Raw genomic sequence first — 26,184 nt, forward strand, 5'->3', positions numbered from 1 at the left:
GGGGAGGCCAACGGATTTTAGATTGCTAATATTAGCATTGCTAGCTATTTCTGACTGACTTTGCTAGGTATCAGTTTGCCAAATTTGATGACATAATAATGCTGGCAAAGTAGTTTCCTACTAATTATTTGACTACTTTAGCAATGTTGTCGTATTTCCAGGCACTATTGTGTAATTTATAAGAAATAGTAGTTAGCCTCTGTCCTGAATGACTGGGCTTATTACCACTTTAGGGCACCACTTTGGCGCCGCATGTAGAGGACTATATAGACAACCAGCACAGTCATTGGCTGATTGTTCCTACAGATCATGTGGATTTTACTCAGTGTAATCTATCAGTATTATACAGTGTGTAGTTCTAATTCTCAAATAAGAATCATGGTCATTTTACAGTATTTTGAGTTAATTTCTGCTAACATATTAATTAAAGATTCAAAGATGAAAGATGTTGTCCTTTGAAAGAACATATTTCTTGTGCCATAAAGTCAAGACAGCTCACTTTTCACTCAGTGCCATGTGTGTAACACTGTAGCTGATTAATGAAATATGCCAAGTGGCCATTTCTGACCTGTCAAAGGATAATTCACATTCTTCATTGCTTCATCAATGATGGGGCTATTTTAGCTTTAACTTTGAACAGGAGAAACATAGGTTTGACCTCATGCAACACTATGAGACATTTCTTCTGTCGAGCTGCGTGATTCTCCATGATTCTCCATATAGATTAAGATATTGATAAGGGGGCTAAGGCAAAATGGTGTAGTATGGAATAACACACCACTTACACATAAATGTACACTAAATCACCAAATGGCAAGTGTTGCATTACTAGGTATGGACGACGGCTCGGCAAAGGTTAGTACTTGCACATTCACACAGTGTTTAATCAATGGATTAAACTGTCCATCCATTCAAGTATTGATGCTGTTATGACAGCTGCTAATCCTAGCAGGGCAGTGAAAACAACAGAGCCCCTCCAATCATCTACTGGTTGAATGGGACAACAGTGAGGAGAAGTGAGGTTACACATCTTTACCACTACATGATCAATCCCAACAATGTGAGTCAAAGTAAGGTACACTATAGGAAGAATATGTATGATTTATTGTCACATACATCAGATAGGTGCAGTGAAATCTGTTGTTTTACAGGGTCAGCCATAGTAGTACGGCCCCTCTTGAGCAAATGAAGGTTGAGTGCCTTGTCAGTTCAGGTATTTGAACCAGCGACTTTCCAGTTACTTGTCCAACACGCTAACCACTAGGCTACCTGAAATGTAGGCTGGTTAATCTCCAGCAGCTATACCGAGAACAGGTCCTGCCGTATACATGGACAATGTGGATTTGTGATTTCAATAGACAACTCACTTATAAAATAGAATGTAATCAATATCAACATCCTCCCTCAACGTTCTTCGGATCAACAATCTTCAACAATATAATCATCATCACCACCACCATCATCTTCATCATCCTCGTCATCTTCACCACTTACTATTACACAACATAGACAGAGCCCCTATAAGTACACACACTTCTCCTACTAGCCTGCTAACAGTATGATAGCACTGAATGAGTCAGCCAGTTGCTATCAGCATCTAGCTTACAGCTACATTAAAGTATACCAACGTTTTGGAAATACGTAATGCCATCTAACCAGTTGTCAAATAATGTTAGCAATATCAATTTATCTTAGCCAGAAAGCTAGCCAGTCAGCTAACGTTAGCCATTTAGCCAACTAGCTATTAGCCTAGCCAGCATAGTCAACCACCATGGTTATGGTCAGCAAGCTAGATCCCAACTACTGGAGCCCAACTAACTAAAACATAACCACAGATCAAAAGAGAGCATAGATGTACAGCTTGACGGCTGGGGCCCATCCCTATGGTAAAAATGTGAAGTGCAGGCTGAATTAGCTACCAAAGCGAGGGGGAGGCAAGTGGTAAAGAGGGTCGAGGGTCAGGCAGCTCGCACGCTAGCACTAAGACAATGTCAAAAAAAGTAACAAAACTCCCGTAGCATACTTCACAGAGAATGTGCTGAAAGGTCTACGAAACAAAATGGAGAACAGACTAGGTTTTACATGATTTTCTCTTTAGTTTTGAGCCCACTGCAAGAAGGCATCCCACTAGATAAAATAGCCACAAAGTCTGTGAATAGCATGAGGCGTGGCTAACGTTAGCCAGCATGAGCTAGCTACCGAGCTAGCCTACGAACTCAGTAGCACAGATTAGATAGTCCATATGACGTTGAGAAATAGTGCACTGTGGGTCATTTTGAAGATATCTGGAAATAAATTAGTAAATATGTAATAACTCAAGAACATACTTATAGGTAACCAGATTGTGACTACAACTAAGTTACTAAGTCTTTGACAACACTGTGTTGTTACATTGGTAAGTAAAAATTCATGTTTTCTACACTTTAATGTCCCAGACACCTAGTCTCAGCACACTAAGAATGGTTTAAGAGAAATATAATTTCCCTAAGCTACTTAGATGGTGATGACACTTGGCCCGTATAGTATAACCATGGACAGCTAAGCTTTATTTGACCTGTGTGACAACAATTCAGTGCCTTGGAGATTAACATAAAACTGATCTATGAGATTTGGGAATAGACAGTTAATACTATAGAAGATCATTTCTCTCACTCTAGAGTTGTGATATTAATATTTTCCTCATACAATACTTAACTAAAACATTACTATGTAAAGCACTTTCGGTGTCTAGAAAAGTGCTATATAAGTCCAATCAATTATAGTAATTATTAAAAGCTATTTTTCATAAGTCATTTATCATAATTTCAAGGTGCTGCTTTCCAGCATGAACAAAAATATGATCCTGCCATTCAACAGGAAGCACAATATAATAATGATCCACAGCTGGTAAAGTCATAAAATATGATATACATGTTGTCTGATAAGAAACACTACCTAATAACATACAATTGAGAAACAGGGACAGACTGTAAAAGCTCAATTCCCCAAAAAAGCGGTATCTAACCAAATCACTTTTACAGGGCCCAGGCGTTTGTAGATCAGGGGCGTGTACATCAAGCTTCTCAGAGTAGGAGTGCTGCTCTAGGATCAATTTCACATCTTAGATTAACAATGAATAAGAGTACATAAACAGGGAGGAACCTGATCCTAGATCAGTACTCCTACTCTGAGATACTGTACGTGATACTGGCAGTGGTGGAAAAAGTACCCAATTGTCATACTTGAGTAAAAGTAAAGATACCGTAATAGAAAATGACTCAAGTAAAAGTGAAAGTCACCCAGTAAAATACTAAGTCTAAAAGTATTTGGTTTTAAATATACTTAACTTTCAAAAGTAAATGGAATTGCTCAAAATGTAATGTACTTAATTAAGTATCAAAAGTAAAAGTATAAATAATTTCAAATTCTTTATATTAAGCAAACCAGACGGAACAATTTTCATCTTTATTGACGGATAGCCAGGGACACCCTCTGTCACGTTCTGACCTTAGTTCTTTTGTTATGTCTTTGTTTTAGTATGGTCAGGGCGTGAGTTGGGTGGGTTGTCTATGTTCGTTTTTCTATGATTTGCTATTTCTGTGTTTGGCCTTGTATGGTTCGCAATCAGAGGCAGTGGTCAATCGTTGTCCCTGATTGAGAACCATATTTAGGGAGCCTGTTTTCTATTGTGTTTCGTGGGTGATTGTTTTCTGTTTTCTGCTGTGTGTCTGCACCAGCCAGAACTGTTTTCGGTTGTCGGTTTATTGTTTTTGTTCAGTGTTCAAGTTCTTTATTAAAAGATATGGACACATACCACGCTGGACCTCGGTCCTCTTCTTCTTCCACCGATGACGACCGTTACACCCTCCAACACTACAAACAAAGAATTTGTGTTTAGTTAGTTCGCCAGATCAGTAGGTAGGGATGACCAGGGATGTTCTCTTGATAAGTGTGTGACTTGGACCATTTTCCTGTCAAAACGTAATGAGTACTTTTGGGTGTCAGGGAAAATGTATGGAGTAAAAAGTACATTATTTTCTTCGGGAATGTAGTGAAGTAAATGTTGTCACAATATATATATATATATATATATATATATATATATATATATATAATAGTAAAGTACAGATACCCCAAAAACTACTTCAGTAGTACTTTAATGTATTTTTACTGAAGTACTTTCCACCACTGGTCCCTGGACATGTGTAAACAATATAATCAATTGTTTGATTGTTATGCTATCCAAATTATCCCTCTACACTATTAGAAAAAAGCATTCAAAAAGAGTTCTTCGGAAGCCCCCGGATTGGAGAACCCTTTTTGGTTCCATTTAGAACCCTTTGTGGAAAGGGTCCTACATGGAACCCAAAAGGGTTCTACCTAGAACCAAAAAGGGTTCTATAAAGGGATATTTTGCTGGGGTCTAGGGTCACTGGAGTAGGGCTTGTGGTAAACAATATAATATACCCATGTGCTATTAAAATGCAAAAGAGGATGCTTCCTGATTGAAAAGTGTCAAAGATAATGGCATTTGCTAATGTGATCAGTCTATATGATCTACATGGTACAGTTGAAGTCGGAAGTTTACATACACCTTAGCCAAATACATTCAAACTCAGTTTTTCACAATTCCTGACATTTAATCCTGGTAAAAAATCCCCTGTCTTAGGTCAGTTAGGATCACCACTTTATTTTAAGAATGTGAAATGTCAGAATAATAGTAGAGAGATTGATTTCAGCTTTTATTTCTTTCCTCACATTCCCTGTGGGTCAGAAGTTTACAAACACTCTATTAGTATTTGTTTGCATTGCCTTTAAATTGTTTAACTTACGTCAAACGTTTTGGGTAGCCTTCCACAAGCTTCCCACAATAATTTGGGTGAATTTTGGCCAATTCCTCCTGACAGAGCTGGTGTAACTGCATCAGGTTTGTAGGCCTCCTTGCTCGCACATGCTTTTTCAGTTTTGCCCACAAATTTTCTATAGGATTGAGTTCAGGGCTTTGTGATGGCCACTCCAATAACTTGACTTTGTTGTCCTTAAGCCATGAAGCCACAACTTTGAAAGTATGCTTGGGGTCATTGTCCATTTGGAAGTCCCATTTACGACCAAGCTTTAACTTCCTTACTGATGTCTTGAGGTGTTTGTTCAACATGTCCACATCATTTCCCCTCTTCATGATGCCAACTATTTTGTGAAGTGCACCAGTCCCTCCTGCAGCAAAGCACCACCACAACATGATGCTTCCACCCCTGTGCTTCACGGTTGGGATGGTGTTCTTCGGCTTGCAAGCCTCTCCCTTTTTCCTCCAAACATAATGACGGTCTTTATGGCCAAACAGTTTTGGTTTTGTTTCATCAGTCCAGAGGACATTTCTCCAAAAAGTATGATCTTTGTCCCTATGTGCAGTTGCAAACCATAGTCTGGCTTTTTTATGGTGGTTTTGGAGCAATGGCTTCTTCCTTGCTTAGTGGCCTTTCAGGTTATATCGATATAGGACTAATTTTACTGTGGATTTCGATACTTCTGTACCTGTCTCCTCCAGCATCTTCACAAGGTCCTTTGCTGTTGTTCTGGGATTGATTTGCACTTTTCGCACCAAAGTACGTTCATGTCTAGGAGACAGAACGTGTCTCCTTCCTGAGTGGTATGATGGCTGGGTGGTCCCATGGTGTTTTATACTTGCGTACTATTGTTTGTACAGATGAACGTGGTACCTTCAGGCATTTGGAAATTGCTCCCAAGGATAAACCAGACTTGTGAAGGTATACAATTTCATTTCTGAGGTCTTGGCTGATTTCTTTTGATTTTCACATGCTGTCAAGCAAAGAGGCACTGAGTTTGAAGGTAGGTCTTGAAATACATCCACAGGTACACCTCCAATTGACTCAAATGATGTCAATTAGCCCATCAGAAGCTTCTAAAACCATGACATCATTTTCTGGAATTTTCCAAGCTGTTTAATGGCACGGACAACTTAGTGTATGTAAACTTCTGACCCACTGGAATTGTGATACAGTGAATTATAATTGAAATAATCTTTCTGTAAACAATTGTTGGAAAAATTATTTGTGTCATTCACGAAGTAGATGTCCTAACCGACTTGCCAAAACTATATTTTGTTAACAAGTAATTTGTGGAATTGTTGAAAAACTAGTTTTAATGACTCCAACCTAAGTGTATGTAAACTTCCAACTTCAACTGTGTGTACAGATGCCGTACCTTAATTTGACCAAGTTTCTCACAAGCAGGAAAATAATCCTCCAGCAACAGGAAATGTGAATTATTGTGTGGATTATAATTAACGGACAATTTGTGTAGGGGTTTAAAAAAAAATTTTGCAAGGGCAAATCTAGTCTGATATGTTAAAGTGGAAATTACAAACCGTAACCACCTTTTTAAACCTTGAATACACTACAAGTTTGTATTTCTGCTACCTCAGGATGATCAAATTAAGATACGGCATATGTATGATCTATATAACTTCTAGCTCACTAGCGTTCAGTCTTTTATTCAAGCAACAACTTCATCACACCTTGAACGTCTTCCCTACCCTTCTGTATTGTCACTGCTACTATACAGTACAAGTTAGGGCACAGTGCACCGATGACCAGATCTCATACTGTACTTTGTATTCAGGCCTTTGTGTTGAACAGAGGGTTCCCCATCACCCTTACATTCCTCCCCAAACTAAAAAGTGGTAGGTAATAACCGCCAGGTTTTTTGGAGTGGTGAACTGTACGAGAGGGTATGTAAGGCCAGGAGGAGGGAGGAACTTTGCAAAATGGAGCGTCTCGCTAAGTGCCCGGGGTATAGTATTGGCTTTCAGTGTCATTAACTTTTCAGCAGTAAGCAGGTTTCTGTCGCCACTGACCAAATTGCTTTAAATGCATAGCAATTACATGGTCCAGGCCAGTGCTTAAAGGATGAGGGAAGTATAGTTTATGTAGTATGAACCTTTGTAATGGGATTAATGGTGAGTCGCGTTGAAGAAGGAGTTCTCTGTTAGTGGTAGGGGGATTAGTTTCCTAATGATATATTGTATCTAACCAGTTGGCCCACATGTTAATGACTAGATTACCTTTTTCTAATTAACCAATCTGGAAGGGGTATGTTAATAATGCATGGAATCACAGTGGTAGGCTCTGCTTTCTTTATATTACATTCTCCCTATTTCCATTTTTCTTCTTCCAAGGGAGCAGTGGCCGAGGCCGACGGTGAACAAACCTTCTCATTATTAATTTTTTGAGTTCAAATGTGTTACTGGAGTCTTAAACGTAGCTTTAGCATGTTAAAGTCACGCTGAGCTTATCAGGGAGGCCATGCGGGTCCTTGCCTTTGATATTTTTGTGGCATAATGTGGTTGGGTTTGAAAATCAATGAGCGGCCCTCGTTTGATCACAGTTGCCTCCCTCCGCCGTCTCGCCATGCACTGAAAATACCCGCCGAGCATCCTGTCACCGAGGTGAGGGACCTGAGGCCACATAACGTGAAGTGGAGACAGTCCACTGGCCTGATGAACAGATTTTAAATGGACTCTTTCACTTCCTCCTCAAAGATGGGATACTATTCCAATTCCCACTAAGCTTGATGTCAGAAACACAATCCAAAGCCTACAATTCCTAGGTTATATGCTTGCTACAATATGAGAAATACTCTGCAATATGAGAAGATATATTCTTATCCCTCTGGTAATGTTCTGTGAAACTGTTTTGGAACGTGTTAAATAAAATAGGCCATTCAAAACACTATCTTACAGCGGCGCCCATTTCTTGCCATAGTGTGGGTCTGGGGGGCCTGTGGGAATTTGTAATGGCACAATGTGACAGTATTTTTGTTGTTGGAACCAGCCTCAGCGCAGCGAGGTGCTCAACCAAGCAAATGAACAACCCGGACCAGCTGGGTCCATGCAGCATGTCCCAACTCCACAGGCCCTAGAACAGCGGTCCCAACCGGCTCGAGACAATCTAAACCCCCTAGATCACCTGCAGGCCTGCAGCTGCCCCTGCCACACTACACTACTACATTTGTGCCAGTGCTCTGTTTACTCTCTGCAGAGTCCTGTCTACTGTCAGTATGACCAGACTGCATGTTATTCTAGTCTAGTCTGTAAAGCTCAAGCAGTGATGGGAACTCGGGGGAGCCAATAAAATCATATCGCAAATGCTGTTAAGAGGAGATGGGAGCCGCCGACTGCGCTCTCAACTCCAAATACCGACAGATTTGCTTGTTTGTTTTCCTGTGCATCTTAAAGGTGTAGCTCATGGGCTGAAATGTATATTTGATGAATATTACATTTCTTCCATAATAGATCTAGATTTGCCATACTGCATATGAATTGTTCATCGGCAGCCATGTATTATTTAGTGATACATTTTCTTAAATTGTCCACCAAAACGCAATGTTGGGGATGTATTTGGAACTGAAGGAGGGAGTGGGGAGATCGAGGGATAGAAACAGGAGAGGAAGATGGTCTAGTTGCCACTTATATATTGGCAGTGTTTCATCGTTTCAAAATAACACCGGAAGTTATACGCGCATCACTAGATGCACAAAGAACATTAGCACATACAAGCAGTTAATGGACTTTTTGGCAACCATTGTCACTTTGATGTGTTATTAGCTAAGGCAAAGCCTTCCACTATGGTAATACCCTCTTTTATTATTGCAGGGTTTCCCAGACTCGATCCTCGGGACACCAAGTGGTGCACGTTTAGTTTTTTGCCCTAACACTACACAGCTGATTCAAATAATGAATTCATCATCAAGCTTTTTCATTTGAATCAGCTGTGTAGTGTTTGGGCAAAAAACAAAACGTGCACCACTTGGTGTCCCGAGGATCGAGTCTGGGAAACCCTGCAATAATAAAAGAGGGTATTACCATAGTGGAAGGCTTTGCCTTAGCTAATAACACATCAAAGTGACAATGGTTGCCAAAAAGAGACAGATGGGGAGGCCCTTTTCACTTGTTTAGTGGAAATTGGATTACTTTAACAATAGGACACGTTGGCATAATTGGTGACAAATGACAATCTGCATGTAGCATCACTTGAAATAGCATGGCTCACACAATTAAATTATGCAAACGACTGAAATATTGCTAGCTATTTAGATTTTAGGCCACTCCCTTTTAATTGTACAAATCAACAAGAAATCAGAAGCATACACCTATAATGAGGAGAATCTGCTGAACCAACAATAGCCTTACACAGCGACAGCATAAAATGATAACGAGAGAGAGAACAAGAGAGAGAGCGAGAGAGAAACGAAAACAAGAGAGAGCGAAAGAGAGAGACAGAGAGACAGAGACAGACAGACCTAGATGGGACATGGTTTTCTTTTCAGAAAAATGGGGGGTGCTATCAAAAACATTGTAGAGTTGCATTCATTAAAAACCCAGCCCCTCTAGTAACCCATGCTTCCTGTAAAGTGCCCCGGCGGATTCGGTGTGCTAGTTATTTGCTGAAGCAGCAGAGATGTTTCCAATGAGGCCCCGTGCTGATGCTCACTGTGAAGGGGGTGCCCTAATGGGGTAACACATGAATTAAAGGAGAATGAAGAGGGACATATTACAATGTTCACTGTGCAGAGAGGGGTGTCTGTAGAGAGGGGTTGTGTGATGGTGAACACAGAGGGGAAAGGCCAGAGTTGGAACCAAGTCACTATTATTCAAGTCACAAGCAAGTCTCAAGTCACAAGGTCATAGTGTCAAGTTGAGTCCCAAGTAGAACCCGTCGAGTCATAAGTCAAGTCCAAGTCGTTAATTCTAAGCGCAAGTCAAGTCACAACTTTTTTCAATCAAGTCTCAAGTAAAGTTAATAAAAATGTATACAGGCAATGACTTGTTCAACTACCAATCTAAATATATTTATTGAGGCTACCAGACAGCCATTTTTATTATTTTGTCTAAAACACATCTTGATTATGTAATAATACATTTTAACAACACATTCCATGTCACGTTCTGACCTTAGTTCCTTTGTTATGTCTTTGTTTTAGTTTGGTCAGGGTGTGAGTTGGGGTGGGTAGTCTATGTTATTTTTTCTATGTTGTGGTTTTGTGTTTGGCCTGGTATGGTTCTCAATCAGAGGCAGGTGTTGTTCGTTGTCTCTGATTGAGAATCATACTTAGGTAGACTTTTCCCACCTGTGTTTTGTGGGTGATTATTTTTCCGTGTCAGTGTTTGTTCCACATGGGATTGTGTCGGTTTTCATTTATTTCTCTTGTTCCTTTTGTTTTCTGTGTCCAGTGGTATTTCATTAAAATACAACATGAACACATACCATGCTGCGCTTTGGTAGACAACCGTTACAGAATCACCCACCAACCAAGGACCAAGCAGCGTGGTTTTGGGCAGCAGTGGTCTCCGGACTCATGGACATGGGAGGTGATTTTGGACGGAAAAGGACCCTGGGCACAGGCTGGGGAATATCGCCACCCCAAGGCAGAGCTGGAGGCAGCTGAAGCTGAGCGGCGGCGATATGATGAGACAGCACGGCAGCGCGACAGGCACGAGAGGCAGCCCCAAAAAAACATTTTTTGGGGGCACACGGGGAGTGTGGCAGAGTCAGGTTGGAGACCTGAGCCCACTCCTCGTGCTTACCGAAAGAAGTGCAGTACTGGTCAGGCACCGTGTTATGCGGTCAAGCGCACGGTGTCGCCAGCATGCGCTCCCAGCCCGGTGGGCTATAGGCCAGCCCCCCGCAAGTGCCAAGCGAGAGTGGGCATCCAGCCAGGGCGTGTTGTGCCAGCCCAGCGTGTTTGGTCTCCAGTACGCCGTTTCGGCCCAGGGTATCCTGCGCCGGCGCTGTGTGCTGTGTCTCCAGGGCGCTGGGAGGGTGCAGTGCGTCATATGCCTGCGCTCCACCCGTGCCGAGTGAATGTGGGTATTGAGCCTAAGGGAGATGTGCGAGTGGTATACACCAGATCTCCAGTACTCACCCACAGCCCAATTCATTTTTCCATGTCAGTGTTTGTTCCACACGGGACTGTGTTGGTTTTAATGTATTTCTCTTGTTCCTTTTGTTTTCTGTGTCCAGTGATATTTCATTAAAATATATCATGAACTCAAACCACGCTGCACTTTGGTCCTCCTCTCCTTCCACCGAAGACAACCGTTACATTCCAAATGCAAGCTTTGTAAGTAAATGATCAATTTCCAGTAATTTTTACATACCAAAAGACCAGCAGACCTATTCTAGTAATTGTTGCTTGATGCCCCATTGCTGGTGAGCTTGCAAAGTAAACAGTTCATATTATTGATTACCAAACTATTTTTGGAGCTGCAAATGAATTTATGGAAATCCTCTCTCCCCAAACTGGTCTCATAGACTAGACGTAACATAGTAAATTAGTTTGATACGTTTGTTACGATAGTTTGTTACGTTTCGTAAGGTTACATAAGACAGAATGTCATCAAGGACTATTTTAAAATTGTAGCTATTTAGCAACTTTACAAATAGTTACTACTTTTTTGCCACTTTGCAACTAATTATCATGTTAGCTAACCCTCTCCTAACCCTAAATGTAACATTAACCATTTTACCTAACCCTTCCCTAACCTTAACCTTTTATCCTAACTCCTAACCTTAACAACTAAGCTAGAAAACCTTAGTATTAACAACCAGGCCACCTAGCTAATGTTGGCAGCAGCATATTGTACATTTAGCAAATTCATAACATATTTTATGAATTGCAATTTGTAACATATCATACCAATTTTAATTTGTAACATATTAATAAGAAATTGATGATGGACGTCCACAAGTTCATACATACCATATGAAGTGTCTTGGATGTATATAGCGAATAATACAAAATTATTTGAGACCAGGTTGGGCTGTGTGGAGAGCAGCCTAATCCGAGTGCCATAAAATGACTGACAAAAAGGTTAGAAAACCTGACCGGATAATTTCAAGTCATCACTCTTAAGTCAAAGTCGAGTCCCCAGTCTTGAGGCTCCAAGTCCAAGTCAAGTCTCAAGTTATTTTATTTTCTGTCGAGTCTCAAGTCATTAAATTTGTGACTGGTGTCAGACTCTAGTCCAGGTCATGTAACTCGAGTCCACACCTCTGGAAGGGGCCACCAGGGACCATAGCACAGTATTAGATTGCAAATTAATATGAATGGTGAACTGGCTGGTGGTGCTACAGGTTTGGGGCAAAAACTGCATAACATTTAGCTTTTTGTTCCAGTCTGCATGGCTTAAGCCTGATTGAGAGGAAAGAGCGAGGGGTCCTAGATGTTTTTAGTCATTATCAATAGTTAGAGATCTGAATCAGGGAACTCAGGGGTGAAAGTAGTGGAATACCATGAGAGGGGTATTTCAACACAGACCTACAAACTCAAGCCTGGCAGTGGGAGCTGTGATCATGCAACACCATTGCTGAAGAAACGGAATGGTGAAGAAGCACTTAAACATTTACTCAGGAATCTAACTGAAGCTAGGTATTCTGTCAAAGCGCTAGTCTGTTACTTTTAGTAATACAAGTTCCTTCGCTCCTCACGCTTCATATTCTCTTCTCACCCAAAAGCAGGGCATGTGGTCTTAAATCCATACATCTGGCAACTTTCCCTCAGCAAGCAGATCAACGCATCCAAGACTAGTGTGCTCTAAAATACTAATATTCCACTCAATTTTATTTGAGAGAGCCAGTATTATCTGTGGATTTAATTTGGTCGAGTTTTATGTATATTTTTAGTTCAAACATTAACAGTAAACATACTGCTGAAATACCTAAAGCAATACATGGCCCACCAAAATGTAACTCTAAAATTGTAATCTGGATTAAAATATAACATTATATCTGAGTTATATACCGTATATAACATCATCAATCCGATATTGGACGAATGATGGAGATAAATGTATACACAGCATTGTGTTAGAAAGAGCAAACGGCTGTGGGGGGTATCAGTAAAGCTGTAAAAATAAACATAGAGCACAGTGTTAAAATTCATTCCAAACAAGGTTCCACAAACCCCAAACTGACCACAATCAAACCAACCAGTTTGTGACTAGATTACATAGTAAACATGGAGGTTAATAACTATGTAGTGAACACTAATGACTCCAATGCTTCTTGTTATGGGGAGTTAAAAAACGTTCTTACCACACAAAGTGCAGCTAACTTCAACATAGCAGAGTCCCAAATTCTATGTGAAGGGACATGATGTGTGTGACTTGATTCAATCTAACTGAGAGAAGAAGAAGAAGAAGAAGAAGAAGAAGAAGAAGAAGAAGAAGAAGTTATAGTTACTACAGTGAGCTCATGTCATATCAATGGATAATTAAAATGACTGATGAATGACCTCCACGAAAATGAAAGTGACCTTTACCAATGAGATTTTACCACCTGTCAAAGTGGATTCTTACAGCTGTGATTGAACTGCTATTGGTGTGCGCTGTATGACAAACAGCATATTTCCTTCCTGCTACTTATTTATAACAATCAGTTAGTTAAACACAACACCTCTGAACAAGAGAGGACACAAACATCATGTAATGAATAATGTGTATTCACAAATTAATCCGCTGGCATACAGAATCAAACCCAAATTCCCCCCAAATTAACTTGAATGTATAGGCCCAGTCTCGGATTCAAAGTCCAAAAATGCCAGCAAGAAACAGAAACAAATCCCACCACAAGTAATGAAGTAATGAATAGTCATCTCTGTAGCAATCCAAAGGAAAGTGGTCCACAGAAGAAAAGCCCAAAATATAAACAGGCCTCAGAAATAGCCTTCTAAACTTTAGTCCTAGAAGCAACAGTCCACAGAGGAAAATTATCTGGACAAGTAATACAATATCCCTTATTAACACAAGTCTTTGAGAATGTTCTCTTGTGGAGTGACAAACCTTGAAACAGTTTCCTATTGGTGTGACTAGAGAGTGACCAGGTAGTTCAGCCTATACACATCTCAAGGCACCATGGAATCATGTGGGTGACATTTTCAACAACCTGTCTGTGATGCAAGCAGAATAAAATGCTGTGTTGGGGGGGGGGGGGGGGGGTACTTAGGCCTTGGCCTCCTCTCTAAATGTGAAGAGATGGTAAATATCCCTGCAACAGATGGGGCTCATGATCTCTCTTTCCTTGCCCTTCCCTCAATCTCTCTCTCTCCCTCTAGCCCTCTCTCTCTCAATGCCTCCCTCCTCTCTTTCTCCCTCCCTCGCTCAAAATCAGGAACTACCTGAAACAATAGAGATCAGTAGCCGTTGTTGTTGTGTCATTACAGTGAACTGGCTGCGGGAAGGGAGATCTGGGTGCCTTATGAGGATCAGGCGACGAGTGGCTAATCGTTTTATTGGCATTCGCACTGAGCTAAAGGGTAGAACTGCTGCTTTCAAGGAGCGGGACTCTAACCCGGAACCCTATAAGAAATCCCGCTATGCCCTCCAACGAACCATCAAACAGGCAAAGCGTCAATACAGGCCTAAGATTGAATCGTACTACACCGGCTCCGACGCTCGTTGGATGTGGCAGGGCTTGCAAACCATTACAGACTACAAAGGGAAGCACAGCCGAGAGCATGGTGAGCCTACCTACAGTATTATAATGTAGAGACGCCTGGAGGGGTGTCATCCTCATTAAGGCAGCAGATTTGAAGGAGGCATAAATCCTACCCACTCGTCAATTCTACCGACACCAAACATGTTTATCTGTAGGCAAACAGCGCTGTGTTGTTCTGAGACTTTTAGCTGTGGAGGCAATGCTAGCTATTCCCACAGCCATGTTGTATTAGAGGTTCCCCACTGAGAGAAGGGGACATGTGAAGCCACAGCACAAAACAGGGGTCCTGCAGGGTCTCTCTGAGCTAGCCTGCCAGCGAGGTGACGTAATGCACTTTGCTGCTACAGCATCGTGGACAGCATAAAGGAGAGGAGAAGAGACTCTGAGATCTGAGCAAATCATAAAATATACCTCATAATTACCGGATTCGACAGCAACAGAGTATGACAAAGATCAGCCACCTAGGCTTTGACTGAGCCTCGGGGCCGAGACAGCTGTGACATTTTTCAAATGTCCGCTTTAAGTAACTTGGCAAATCGGAAAATCACCCATCAGCCCTTCAGTTCTTTTGCAGAGGCCTTTGTAGAGGTGTCACATACAGCGTTTGGCCATGACATCCCGGGTTATATGAATGATTTAAGCGCTCAAGGGATTGGAAATTACTTTATTTAGTCACCACCTTTTCCCCCTGCCTGGATTTTGCTTTGGATGGTATCTCATTCAATGTCTCCTGAGCATTCAACCCTAGTAAAAAAAATCCTATAGAATTCTAATAAAAGAATCCTAAGAATCCAAAAGAAAATCCGATCAGATTTTGGAACCTATGCTATAGGATTGAATCGAATATGAGTCCAATAGGACTGGTTCCAAAATCTGATTCTATTAGATTTTTTTTTTTAAATGGAATCCTATGGGATTTTATTTACTAGGGTAGCACTCATGTTAGTAAAACATTTTTTTCAAGGAGATTAGAGGGGACTGGACAGACGGAAATGTATAGAAAGTGGTTAAGGGCACAGGTAGTCAGCCGAGCGGGGGCTCGAACCCCTGCCTCTGAAGGGTCATATGTGGTCCCAAATTGGGAGCTTAGACTCCAGCACACTGATTTAATTTTTCTATTAGATTCTTGTATTGGAATCTTATAGGATCCTCTAACATAAAACCATATAGATTCTAATCCAATAGGACTGGTTCCAAAATCTGATGGGATTTTTCTGTTGGATTCTAATTGGATTCTTGTATTCGAATCCTATAGGATCCTATAGGATTTCAATGTTTTTTTTATCCTATAGGATTTCTATGCATTTTGTTGATTTGAATTGTATACAGTTGTCACGCCCTGACCATAGAGAGCTGTTTATTCTCTATGTTGGTTGGGGCGTGATAGTGACTAGGGTGGGTCATCTAGGTGATTTAATTGTTTATGTTGGCCTGGTATGGTTCCCAAACAGAGACAGCTGTTTATCATTGTCTCTGATTGGGGATCATATTTAGGTAGCCATTTTCCCCATTGTGATTTGTGGGATCTTGTCTACAGATAGTTGCCTGTGTGCACACCAGTAGCTTCACATTTCGTTTGTGCTTGTTTGTTCTGTTTTGTTGAGTTTCTATTAATTAAAATATGTGGAACTCTACGCACGCTGCGCCTTGGTCCAATCATTATAACGGACGTGACAACAGTGCCTTCAGAAAGTATTAATGGAAAATGAAACACTAATATATTTTGATTAGATAAGTATTCAACTCCCTGAGTCAATACATGTTAGAATCACTTTTGGCAGCGATTACAGTTGCGAGATGTAGCATTTCAGCCAAACAGGGCTAGATTAATAATTAGATGTAATCTTAATGTGCCACAGGTAATTTTAAAAAATTAAAAGAGGTCACTAGATGGGAACTGGTAGTTACATCCAGGAGGGAGAGATGAAAGATGGGAGGGAGCACCTTCTAGGAATAGAGAGAGGGTGGGGGGACAGCTCTGTGGGAGAGAGGGGGGAGGGAGGCAGGTAGAGAGGGAGAGGGGGTGGTACACCCCTGGGAGGAAAGGAGTTAGGGGGTGAGGGGGTCTGATTATCTTTAGGTTTTTCTTTTCCTCTCCCTATATCAACATAAATAGGGTAAAAGGAACATATGTATAGCTGACCCTCTAAGGTCGATGTCCGCACGCTCCCAGAAATCCAATTAACATCATACAAATATTCCCATAAAAATCTGTCAATTTAAGCTACAGATACAGTATCTGTTATCTTTGCATTGAATGCTACTCAATCCACTGTGTTTGTCAGACCATGAGATGTCCTGAAAATCGGTATTCTCACAAAATCATTTGTCAAGTCTGAACCGTTTGGCTTACAGAACTATTATGACCCTTCTATGGAAATATAGAGACTCACGAACACGATGGCGTTCTCTGTGTTGCTCCACGACCCCCACAAGAGCAAGCGCCCTGGGACTCGTCTGAAGTCGGTACAGCCGATCTGCCATAGAATAGCTGTGGCGGGTCTGTAGCGTCAGAACAGTTTGGGCTGCACACTAATATGACCCCTCTGTGTAAAGGTGAGCCTCTCACGAACATGTAGGACTCACACGACTCGCATGAAGGTCCCCAGTACCAGTTGAAAACATTTATGGAAGTATATAAAGAGACTCTTTAGTGACACAAATAATACATTCAATACATGTTCAAAAAATATACATATATATATTTTTTTAAAGCACATTTTCCCTCATCTTATGTCTCTCAGATATAGGACAGACACTTCAGTACAAACTTATTTTAAACTTTTTTGTGGGGGGACTATCTGTTTTTCCATGTAGTGAATCTGTTATTCAATGCGTTTGTTTTTTTGATACTTCAAGGGGTTTTAAAATTCTAAATCAAACAGCAATATGATCCTTGGTATGACCTTCTTAAAACAATTCCATATAGCTTAGTACTTTTTATTTGCATATAATCAATGTAAAGATGCTATGTATTCTGGGAAACCCTCCCAAATATTTTTTTATTGTAACATTGTTTTTAGTATTGTATGTCATATTGTAATGTATTTTTCAAAGACAAGAAGTTGCATGAATCGGAATAAAATAAAATAACTAAAGTGATTGTTTTGATAAAAATATATATATTTTACAGGTGGTCTTACTGCAAATTAACGTGCAGCCTTGAATCACTGCCATATTGAGGTGGTGAATAAAACCAAAATGTTGTTTCCGATCAACGAAAATGTTGTAATTCATGTTTTTGTATTGTACTGGAACAAATGACAACAAACTATAATTGAGTTAGTTCAATTATGCAAAATAGGAATAAATTAGTCCAATTGGATTCCAATAGGGTTCTGATAGAGGTCACACCAAACCCCATAGGATTGTGAGCTTCCTAAAGGATTCTATGGGAAAAATCACAGATCCTAAAGTATGTTTTGACTAGGGTAGATTTCCATGTATTTATTTAAGGAGGAGGAAATAGAAGGAACATTTCAACAGTCACTAATTTAATTTCACCTTGTACCAATGGCATTAGCCCAGAGCGGATATTTCAGAGGAACACGAAATCAATATTCATATTCTATTGGGAATTGTCCCGGAATCCATTAGTAACATTGACCAATAGGTCAGGTAAAGTAATAGATCAATGTTTTATTACAAATTTGCAAACTGACTTAATGGCAGGGATAAACCTGTGCAGTCACGCATGGCAAATATTAATCATTCAATTCTATTGGTGTGATGAGCACAGACCATTTCTAGCCATGCAGGGCTCATCCTGACTTCTGATAGGTTACCGGTGACGACTTGTGCCCACTTGTTCTCGGTGGAGACAAAGGCAGCATCTCCATGGTTTAACAATCATCCATGTCAGACGCCAGTCTACATTGTGAAGGGGAGAAACCAACAAATGTCATCACGAATTTGTTTTGATATTTCAAAAAATATTGATCATAATATCTTTCACCGTTCATATCATGTTGTGCACTATGTGTATGGATAATGAAGACCGCCTTATTGTCTTATGTGACCAATAACATTTGAATTATGGTTTAGGTACACATTGCATACACTGTTTAGAAAGAGTCGGCATTTTTTCCCCGTGGTTTCAATTGAAGTAACCTATGCAGTTAAACGACAGTACCGCTCTTATTTGTGATCACTTATTCATCAACCGACAGCGCAATCATGCTATGTATTTGCTACCCTTACTGTCAGCCACACACTATTTCATGCCAGACTCACAGTACATGTTTCTGTTCATATTGAATAAATCCTACAGAGTATATTTCATGTGGAGTTTTAGTTGAATCAGAACTTTATTCTTCATCTCTGTTACTGCCAACAAACGGCCTGTTATTGATTATACTGCTCGACCTTCAAGTCACGTGTATTTCTGAATATCGTTACTTCTCTCCTTACAGAGGGGGAGTCAGTCATCAGTGAGGCTTGTTATTATGTAGTTGCTATTATTACGCACTCGTAAATCCATATCCATATTTGACATAAGGCCTATAAATAACTGATATGCAGCTTTCCCTCATCCTTCTATATCTGTTTACCAATTAAACTGTTAAGATAACATGACAAGTTTATAACAAATACGCCAATGCTTTAGAACCTATTTCAGTTTGTCTGGTAAACAAGCAATGATAAACACCTGTTGAATTGACACACGCAGTGGCGCGCATTCTGTTCATACTCACCTCTTGGAATGTAATCATTTCTATTCTAGGTCTAGGATGAGATGCTGTGTTTTAGCTCAGAGGGGTAATTCCGAATCAGGCATAGACAGGGGAGCCAGTAGGCAGGCACACATGCTGAGAGAACTGATGTATAAAGGGGCTTGTGAGTGGCGTCTCTGGTTACCAAAACCGTTTATGAGGAAGCACAATCTCACCAATCACATTGCTCAGCGTGTTGGAGCGCGCTTTTCAATTTCTTAAAGCTACGGTGTCCTTACAGCCACATTATGCAAGTAACGGGAGAACTGGAATACACATTTTTATACGCAATATATTTCAACACTGTAGTTTGCATGTGTACCTGTTGGTTTTATTCAATGCGATTTCACATATCAGTTTGAGGCCATTTCAGTTGAGTTCAGCCAATATGCAATGTTATTTACTCATCATCATTATTCCTATGCAGTATGCACATTATAAGAAAAAGTGTTCCCATGCAATACAATTAAGATGTTTTTCTATGGCCATAAAGCTGTCTGTTCTGACAAAAATATGCATCCAACATTTTCTGTTATGACCCCTTTTCAAGATCAACAATACATACTGTATTATTCACAAACTGAAAGGACAGTTGATGGTGGTATGTACTTGTTTATTAAAAGATGAGTCAAAGAGAGATTCACACTTGGAATGTGAAATAACTACTGCCATGAACCTTTTAACGTTTTCCTGGCATATAATTAGGTCATGTTCCAAACCTTGTACTCAAACAGACTTCATATGTAAGACCCACATAAAAATAAACAATATCTGTCTTAAGTGCAAGAAACAAAAATACAGGTTTATGGTTAATGTTTAAGAAAAGAAGGCAGTCTTCAGTTTGAAATAAAACATTTCATTTCATGAAACAGGACTCCGGAATGTTATTTTTTGCTTGCTTGACTTATGCCAGACCACCCACATTAAAGCCCCTTGCAGTACTTCTCTTTTTTTCCCAGAATTTTGGGGTCAGTTTTACACAGTTTGGTTGAGATATGTTTTGGATATGCCCAATATCCAAACTGAGTCAAATAACACTCAAATTGGTATCTTTGTTTTGCCTTTTAAATGCATCACACCACATGGCCATATTAAGTCATTTTGTATCAGTTCCAGCTGATTTGTCTATATTCTGTGGAGGCAGAGTTCAGCATCATGACAGGTAATGATATTGACAGTGCACAAGGCTGTTTTTCCATCACTTGCTACAAAATGCAGATGGCCTGTATTTTAAGAGTATATATTGCACAAAAAATGAGGGGGGAAAAAAACAGTATGTGCCATAAAAAATACCAAAATCCAGTTTCACACCTGCGATTTGGGACCCATCCACATATCACGAGTATGATATACATAAACTCCTAACTTTACTATATTACAGTACATATACAATCTTGAAACTAATCCCATCACTGAGGTATGTTGTCCCCATGATGCCCTTGTAGCCTATCGTCTACAAATACTTAACAAATCTGCTCTACAACTGTACAAAATCTTAAAATCCACAAGGCATTTTGATGCAAGTTTTAATTGAACTTAATCCTTAAAACCAGGACTTCCTTGCATGCGAAAACAAATGATAAAGGGAAGAAGTGCCTGAAACTCACTGAAAGCACAGTAAGAACATTCCCTTTTAACTGTACAAAAATATGCCTGAAAATATTTTACTTTTCTTTTAAAAAGATGAGGTCTGTTATGTATCAAAATGTTTCCTCCGCACCTGTATTCTGAAGAGGTTTAGACTGCTTCATTTTCAAATCAGGAGGTAAACGGAATCAGTTACAAAACAAAAATGTTTGCGGCATATAGAAATGACATAAAACCATTGTAAAGTAACATCCTGAACATTGTCAGTTCACGGATTTGCTTTGAGTCAGTCCACAGTCCTACGTTTTCAGTTCCCTGCAGTTTAAAGAGGATAAGATGCATAGAAGTTCACAGATTTTCCCTTTGTGGTCCGTTTTAGTTGAACAGTAATTTTAGACCCACAGAAAAATCCATAAAACCCTGTCAATTCTGCCAGAAAAACATTTGCAGACTTTTTTTGCTACAGTACCAGCTTCATAAGCATCTAATTCCTCAAACCTCACCTTGCCTCCTCCCCCGACCTCTAGAAACCAGAGGAGGCAGGGCTATAGGAACAACTTGAACAGGACATCATTTAATTTATCCTTCTCTGTTATAAGTCGGATCTTTTCAATTTAATATGTGAACACCAAGTCAGAAAAGTTCGCCTCCAACCAGTCCCCTGCTATCATTTCACTGAGTTCTGGTGTGCAATAGTCTGGAAATTCAAAGTGAGAGCCCAGACTGCCCTCGCTGAATGAGTCCAAATCTTTATCCACAAGAGAGAGGGAGAGATTTCCTGAATTCGGGTTGCCCACCTCCGGCCCTTGAGCGTTCGGGGCGAAATTTAAACTGAAGTCAAAAAGCAAGTCGTCCGCGTCCTCGCTGGAACTGGAAGATGTTGAAACTGACCTAGAAGATGCTGGTGATGCGGATGCTGGGTACATTGTACTCTGCTTAGTACTGTTTTTGAAATTGTAAAACAGTCTGTTCGGAGCCGCATTCCGTACGTCTTCATACATGCTGGTTCCCTCGGACTCAGCAGAGGAGCTCAACGTTGGGCTCGTGGGAACTTTTGCTACATTATACGGCCTCATCTGCTCCTCGTCCTCCTGTTTAATCCGCATACGATAGTCCTCCTCGTATTCATCATCGTCATCATCATCTGTGAGTTCACTTTTAACCGTCTTTGTAACTTTTGGGAACACACAGTCATCCCCGTAGCGGTGAGACAATTTAGAATGGGTCTTAGTCTTTATTTTGGAGCATTTTTTACCGGAAGTCTTTGCCATTTTGCTGCAAGATTTCTCCGGAGATGGTGCTGATGGTTTTGAACTGTCGAGCTTTGGTTTTTTCTTAGGTCTATACTTGTAATCGGGATAATCAGCCATGTGTTTTAACCGGAGCCTCTCCGCTTCCCTGATGAAGGGAATCTTTTCACTGTCCTTTAGCATCTTCCATCTTTTCCCCAGCCTTTTGGAAATCTCGGCGTTATGCATGTCCGGAGACTGCTCCATGATCTTTCTCCTTTCAATTTTGGACCAAACCATGAATGCATTCATTGGTCTCTTTATGTGACCGGTTGCTGTCTTGCACCAGTCTGGGTTTATCTGCACGGGGCTACAAGCAATAAATTCACTCTCCTCGGAATCGGTAGCTTCCCTGGACATGGTGCCCTCCGTCTCGCTGTTGTCGGTGTGCTGCACCATGGTCCTGTTTAAAAAGTTATCTTCCCCCAGACGTTGCAGTGTCTAAGAGCCCACTGCCAAATCTCTGTATTCGCTTCGCCAATGTGTCCACGTCCTCCGTGTCCCAAGCTCTGGTCTCTTTTCCAGAGTTACAAACTGCCTTCTTAACTAGTTATTAGCTTTTTCATGTCCATTACGTCATTGATAAGTATCCAATCACGTCCCCTCCACTCCGCCCAAAAGACTCCATACAGTGCCTTAACCCGTTATTCCGCCCTCCCTAGCTCTCATTGGAGGTGGGATTTGGAGGTGGGTCGTGTGGTACGTTGTCTGGACCTTAATGTCTATGGCCCGGACGCATGCTGCGCGAAGCAGGCATATTAAACATACACTTAGCTCACAATCCTCTGAAGATGAACGAGCAATGAGAAGAGCAAATTATAAAACTCTCTTTATTTTATGTTTTAGCTGTGCTAAAATAATTCAGTCAGAGTATCAGAATGGAAAGACTAGGAGAGACGCGCAGTAGCCTAGTAATAATGTATCTGACTCACACACGCTTAGAAAAATGTATCAGTTTACGGTTGTTTATTTATTTTAATTTTATTGGATACACTGAAGGTGGCGCTTGGACACTGTTACAGTCAGCGCGCGGACTGGATACATTGTGTCCTCAGTGGCACATGGATATCAGTAGCCTTGATTAGCAATGGGCTACTGTAATTCACAGTTATTACATGGCAGTTATTACATGGCAACAATAGTATCACACCTTTACAGTCTGTATTAAGTGTTTCTTGTCTCTTAATTGTCTGCATGCCTACATTGAGCTGTTTATTAAATTAAATGAATTGCCTTTAATCTCATCAATACATATAATTTATAATAGGATGAGCCAGGCACCTTCTGTTGATTTTAGAATAACAATACTTTTGTAAACACTGTTTCATAATCTCATATTTATCAATTTATAACCCTGATTAATTTTTTTTTTTACTTATTAGGATAATAGTTCAATCAACCAACTGTATCTATTATAGTGTTATAAACAGTAACCTGTGGACCCTATTTATCTTCAGCATGTTGTTGATGTGGTCTGTCTTGAGGCCCGTCTAGGAGGATGCATGCACCAACCCCATCCTCTGACACCAACATTAGGATGTGCAGCTCATGGGCTCCCTCCCTCCCTCCCTGCTGAGTTTGCTGTGACAAGAGGCAGCAGTACTACAGCGTGGGTCTCCCTCCCTGCTAGTGCTCGGCTAAGGCTGCACCCCCGTCGACGGGCTCTGGGCTCTGGGTGGCAGCCAGCAGTGCTATTGGAGGCTGGGGACGATAAGGCTCGACTGCTTTTTTCCCTTGTCCCCTAGAGGGCAATCACTTACCCTTTTGAGACCCTCCCCCACCCGTGCCTTTGCCTGAGACTTATGAGGTGTCTACTGATTCAGACTTGAGAAAGAGAGAGCGAGACAGAGAGAGAGAGTCTTCATTTCCCATCCTTGGAGCAGACAGTGAGGCTCTTCTTTGAGACAGAGATACTGATGAAATGCTTTATCATGACAACCCTGTGCTGATTAAGCCTTATCAGATATACACTACTGGGTAGAGCCTCAAGAGGCTGACGCACATAGATGTATCACAGGTATTCTTTCCAGGATGTCTTCATTTGAACTTTTGGTTATATACACAACATTGAATCTTACCCTGATGTTTTGAATGCATTAAGAGCATGAAATTGACGTATAGCCATAAAAACAGCCTTATCCAGTGCAATCTGTGGGCTAGGCCTATTATTAAATAGTATTTGTTAGTGATCAGCAGATGTACTTCCAATTGATTAGTATACATTATTAAATAGTATTTGGTAGTGATCAGCAGATACACTTCCAATTGATTAGTATACAGCTGAATAAATGAATAACAGAGGTTGTGAAAACCCACACGAAAACAAGGTTTTAAATATGATATAACATGTTCAATATGAATTCAAGTAGACCACATGTACTTTACAATGAGAGAGATAGATCCAATCTCCCTGATACCATAAAAATACTTAATCAGTTCATCTCTGGACCCACAATGCATTGGGCATGATGATTTCCTGCAGAACCGAGCATGAATCACAGCACTGCTTAATGGAAGCATGCAGGGCGGCCGGCCGGGCCTGCTCATTAGTGTGGCTCATTATTGGCTGTGAATGAGATGAAATCAATCAAATAAAATTGTATTTGTCACATGCTTCATAAACAACAGGTGTTGACTAACAGTGAGATGCTTACTTACTGGTCATTTTCCAACAATGCAGAGTCAGTCAGCCCAGGCAGGGGCTATCCTAGATCCCTGGGAGCGCCATCAGCGCCATGCGTGGCTCAGTGAGATACTATATAGGCAGGGAGACTGGTGCCAGTGACTTCGACCTGGCAACAGTGACAAATAGCATAATGATCAGTAAAAGCTATCGGGAAAGGATAGGGATACATCCTAAAGTGTGCTGCTAGTGTGTTTTTTTCCATAGATTATTTCAAATGTTGAGGAAAAAAATAGTTAGAGTTAGAAATGTATCAAGCTGTTTTCTCACTACATGATTTCTAATGCCTAAAGTCAGATGATAATGTTTATATGTCTCATTCGTGTACAGGAGGGAGACAACCACAATGATTTATATTCAAAAGCAATGGAGTGTTAAATTAAGTGAATGTTTTTCGTGTAGGAACAGTGAAAGCTTTTTTTTTTCAAGAGAAAAAATAATTCCCCCATTTTTATCTGAAAGAGCTGCTGCTCTCACAAAGAAGCAGTGGAGCGTTGGATCAATACGAACCCTCACTAGGGGTTATCTGTTGCTCAAAATGCACAGGATCCATCTCCTCTGCACAGCCTCCAGACAGGTGGGTGCTTCTGTCAGCCTCTATCTGATGGATTCACAATGGACGGGGTGGAGGTGGGAGAGAAAACAGTCGTTTCGGTGGCACACACAGGCGCAAATGATCCTATATTATTCAAAGGGCGGAGTGTTTATTGCTGTGTGTTTTGTGAATGGTTTTCAGGCCAATACAGTGGAGTCATTTAATGGTAATCTGATTGAATGAGTCTCAGGGAGATAGTTCTCTTAGGGTATTCATGCCTATGGAAACTGCTGATATGCACCGATAGGGACAGTGTTAGTACTGTAGTACGTTACCCATGCTGCCTCAGTTCAGACAATTCAGACCCTTTTCATGTGACACTTTATTTTATTAATTGACTCCGTATACACAAGTACTAAACAAAAGGCCTTACTTTTACATAAATAAGGGGTTCTTCACATTACTTTGTCCCATTTAGTTCTTTCAATATGTGAGATGGTTCTAAAACAGGCCATACCAGCTGCCGAACATTAATTGTAGTGTTTGTCACTACCTGTGGTTGAATTACTCACAAACCATTAGACAGTGTTTTCCTCTCACTCCAAATAACAGAGGAACCTCTCACAATTAGAAGGATCGGTTTGGCCCAAGAACAGAGACTCATTATTGCCATGTTGTTGTCTAACATTCTCGACTCAATGCAAATGTATCTCCAGGGTGTCCGATTCTCTGTTGACCTCCGTGATGTTGCCCCTCTCTCAAGGTCCTGATGCTTAGCAGATACTTGAGACTGGAGTATCTTGTCATGAATGTAAACAGCTGACGCTAAGCACTCCCTGGAATGTTTGTCGCACGGAGCACACAAGCACAATCAAGGGCCAAGCTT

At 40.7% G+C, this 26,184-nt stretch overlaps 1 long non-coding RNA gene and 1 pseudogene across 1 annotated transcript in view; both read right to left on the minus strand.

Annotated features, from left to right (window-relative positions):
• LOC135561575 (uncharacterized) overlaps positions 1–19,306 on the minus strand; it is a 45,958-nt gene extending 26,652 nt beyond the window's left edge. Inside the window, exons 1-2 of the long non-coding RNA XR_010459572.1 lie at positions 19,187–19,306; positions 3,794–3,852 (exon numbers count right to left, since the gene is read on the minus strand). This is a non-coding gene — a long non-coding RNA (uncharacterized LOC135561575). The remainder of the gene's footprint in view (positions 1–3,793; positions 3,853–19,186) is intronic.
• Positions 19,307–19,800: 494 nt separating this feature from the next.
• LOC115146397 (transcription factor Sox-11-like) lies at positions 19,801–22,641 on the minus strand (annotated as a pseudogene).
• Between the last annotated feature and the right edge of the window lie 3,543 nt (positions 22,642–26,184).

Source organism: Oncorhynchus nerka, linkage group LG18 (genome assembly GCF_034236695.1).
Source record: "Oncorhynchus nerka isolate Pitt River linkage group LG18, Oner_Uvic_2.0, whole genome shotgun sequence".
Lineage (NCBI taxonomy): Eukaryota > Metazoa > Chordata > Actinopteri > Salmoniformes > Salmonidae > Oncorhynchus > Oncorhynchus nerka.